Source organism: Penaeus monodon, chromosome 39 (assembly GCF_015228065.2).
Source record: "Penaeus monodon isolate SGIC_2016 chromosome 39, NSTDA_Pmon_1, whole genome shotgun sequence".
NCBI classification, from domain to species: Eukaryota; Metazoa; Arthropoda; class Malacostraca; order Decapoda; family Penaeidae; genus Penaeus; species Penaeus monodon.
The window spans coordinates 25,262,419-25,266,525 of record NC_051424.1 but is presented as its reverse complement, the minus strand read 5'-3'; positions in this window follow the sequence as shown (position 1 = coordinate 25,266,525).

Genomic DNA, 4,107 nt, shown 5'->3' with positions numbered 1-4,107 from the left:
CCTTCTCTCCTCTCTCTCCTCTCCCTCTCCTCTCTCTCCTCTCTCTCTCTCTTCTCCACTCTCTCTCCCTCTCTCCGTCTCTCCCTCCTCCTTCTCCTCTCCTTCTCTCTCTCTCCTCTTCTCTCTTCTCTCTCTCTCCTCTCCTCTCTCTCTCTCTCTTCTCCTCCTCTCTCCTCTCTCTCTCTTCCTCTCTCCTGCTCTCTGCTCTCTGCTCTCTCCTCTCTCCTCTCATCTCCTCTCCTCCTCGCTCTCTACCTCTCTTTCTCTCTCTCTCTCTCTCTCTCTCTCTCTCTCTCTCTCCTCTACTCTTCTCACTTCTCCCCTCTTCTCCCTCTCTCTCCCCTCTTCTCCCTCTCCTCCCCTCTTCTCCTCTTCCCAAACCCCCCTTGCTTCACCCCCTCCCCTTTCATTCTCTCTCCTTTCTTCCTTCCTTCCTTCCAAGTCCCCCATCCCCGTACCTCTCCCCTCCCCTCCCCTACCCTCCCCCCAACCCCTTTTGCTTCAGATCCGGCTCTCCTCTCTGTTTCCCCCTCCCCCCTCCCCCACCCTCCCCCCCTTCACTTCCTCCTCACCCTCACGCCCGCACGGCCAACTTCCGATCCGACCCCCTCCCCCTCCTCCTCCCCACCACATCCCCTCTTTTATCCTTCCTCCTCCCCCTATCCCTCCCTTCTCGACCCCAACAGTTGCCTTTTCCCCTTATCTTCCCCCTCCTCCTATCTCCTTTTCCCACCTCCTCTCTCCCTTCCCTCTTCCTCCATTCCTCTTCACTTTCTTCCCCACCTCCCCTCTCCCCCATCTTCCTTCTCATTCATTCCCCTTCCCCACCTCCCTCTCCCTCCATCCCTCCTTCCCCACCTCCCTCTCCATCCATCCCTCCTTCCCCACTTCCCCTCTCCCTCCAGCCCTCCTTCCCCACCGTCCCCTCCCCCTCCATCCCTCCTTCCCCCCCTCCTCTCCCTCCATCCCTCCTTCCCCACCTCCCCTCTCCCTCCATCCTTTTTTTCCCTCCTTCCCCACCTCCCCTCTCCCTCCATCCCTCCTTCCCCCTCCCCTCCCCTCCATCCTTCCTTCCCCACCTCCCCTCCCTCCATCCTCCTTCCCAACCTCCCCTCTCCCTCCATCCTCCTTTCCCCACCTCCCCTCTTCCTCCATCCCTCCTTCCCCACCTCCCCTTCTCCCTCCATCCCTACTTCCCCACCTCCCCTCTACCTCCATCCCTCCTTCCCACACCTCCCCTCTCCTCCCCAATCCTTAACGAGGAAAAATTCGTGGGTTTGATGATCACGTGACTAGAGCACTGATTAGGGGATGTCTCTCTCGTGTGTGTTGAGGGGAAGGTGGAGGGGGGGTAGATGACGCATGGTGGGAGGGTGAAAAGAAGCGGGAGGGGGAGGGTAAGACCAGGGAAGGAGGGAAAGGGAAAAGGGAGGGAGTGGGGGTGGAGACCAGGGAGGGAGGGAAAGGGAAAAGGGAGGGATGGGGGTGGAGACCAGGAGGGAGGGAAAGTGGGAGGGGAGAGGGGGGTGGAGACCAGGGAGGGAGGGAAAGGGGAGGGGGAGGGATAGGGAAGGAGGAGGGGGAGGGGGATATAGCCGCGGGAGGGGGAGGGGGGTAGAGGACAGAGAGGGGGAGGAAGAGGGGAACGGACCGGGAAGGGAAAATATACGAAAGGGAGAAGGAGATGAAGGAAGATGTATAAAAAGAGGGAGAAAGGAAGGAAGGAAGGAATTAGAAAACAAGAAAGAAAAATGCACGTATTGGAGTATATATCAAGGGGGGGGGGGCGAATGGAGAAAAGAGAGGGAGAGGGAGAGTAGAGCGGTTGGGGAGGGGAAAGAGAAAGAGGGAGAGAGAGCGCAAGAGGAGAGAGAGAGAGAAGGGGAGAGAGAGAGAGAAGAGGAGAGAGAGAGAGAGAGAAGAGGAAAGAAAGAGAAGAGGAGGGAGAGAGAGAAAAAAAGAGAGAGAGTGAAAGAGAGAAGAGGAGAAAAAGAGAGAGTGAAAGAGAAGAGAGAAAGAGAGAAGAGGGAGAAAGAGGGAGGGAAAGAGAAAAGGGGAGACGTAAGGAGGGGACGGAAGGGGCAAGAATGATAAAAATATATTTAAAAAAATGGCAGATTAGTTAGTGGAGAAGCGACGGAATTGTAAAAGATTAACGAAATAGAAAAGAAATTAATAGAGTTTTGGGTGCCAGGGGGGGAGAAGGGGAAGGGGGGAGGGGGAAAAAAGAAGGGGAGAGACGCAATAGAATCGGTACATTTTTTAATCGTTGTTTATGTGTATGTTATCGTTTATTAAGCTTAACGCTTCTTCTCCGCCTCCTGTCCCTATTCTCCCTCTCTCTCCTCTTTCTTTTCTTCTCCTTCTCCTTATTATTTTTTCTCCCTCCCCTCCGTCTCCTATTTTTCATTCTTATCTTCTACTGCCTTAAATTTCTTCCTTCTCTTCCTCTTCTTCTTCTGCTTCTTCTCTTCTTCTTCCCTTTTTCCTTCTCTTCTCCATCCTTTTTCTCCTTGTTCTTCTTTTTTGCTTCTTTTTGCTGCCTCCTCTTCATCACCATATTCTTCTTCTTCTTCTTTCTGTTTCTCCTTCTAATTCTACTTCGTCTTCTTCTTCTAATTCTCTCCCCCTCGTCTCCTTTCTTTCTTTCTCATTCTCTCTTGACTTATCCCCTTTCTTCACTTCTATCCTTTCCATTTTATTTTGTGGTCCTATTTTATTTCCATTTTCCCTTTGTTTCCCTCATATTTATTTTTCCTTCTGCTTCTTTTTCCGATTTTCTCTCTTGTATTTTTTTGTATTTTCTTCTGCTTTCATCTACACTTTTTTCTCCTTCCTATCTCAATGATTTATATATTCTATGACCCCCTATTAATACAAATTCTCTAATCCATATCTATATTATACATGGATGGATTAGTTATATATATATATATAATATATATATATATATATATATAGTATGATATATAATTATATAACTATATATTATCTATATGTATGTTATTATGTATGTGTGTGTGTATGATGTGGTGTATGTAAGTATGTATGTATGTGTGAGTCTGTAACTTGTACTGTAATGTATGTATGTATGTATGTATGTATGTGCGTTGTGTATGTGTATATCTGTCATATATCTCTCTATACTACTATATACTTTATATATATATATATAACTCTAGCTATATATAATACTTTTTCCCTTTATAACCGCATACGTATTCCTTTTGCTCTCTTTGTATTTTTTTTTCTTTTTTTTTGTGTTTACTGCTTTCGTCTACATATCGTTTCTCCTTCTTATCTCCACAATTATTATCTCCATTACCTAATACTATAAACCATTAATTATTCGATGGTGATCTAATTGTAATAATGATAACAGAAAAATAATCTTGATAATGTGATCATGATTATAATGCTATTTTCAATAATCATAATCGTAACAGTCAAAATCAAAATCAAAATCAAAATGATAATCAAAATGATATAATAATACTCAAAGTAGTATGATAATAATCAAGATAAATAATTCAATAATATGATGAAAATCAAAATAATATGATACATAATCAAGATATTGATATATCACAGATAATTTGATAATCTCCGATAATTTGTATAATCAGATAATTTGATAATATCAGATACATTTGATAATAATCAAGATAATTTGATAATAATCAAGATAATTTGATAATAATCAAGATAATTTAATCACGATGAAAACAATCTCATTCTAATCACCATAATTCAGCCACGATTACCATAAGCATAACCGCAATTAGAAAAATTAAATCTAACTGTAATAAACTTCTAATCACAGTTTAATTCATCGGTCGATTTCAATCTTAATTTCAGTTTGCTTCTCTCCCTCTTTCTTCCCCTCCTTTCGTTTTCCTTAACAGAGTCAATTAAGCCCAGATTTCGTGACATCGTTTTATAATCAAATGCATCGTCGAATTCATTTTCTCCCCCTCCCCCCTCCCCCCCCAAAAAAAGGGGGAAATTTCGAGAACTTAAATATATGATTTTTTTTTCTCTCTCTCTCTCTCTTTCTTTTTTTTTTTTTTTATTTTCTTTTGCTTTTCAAATTTTTGGGTTTTTTTT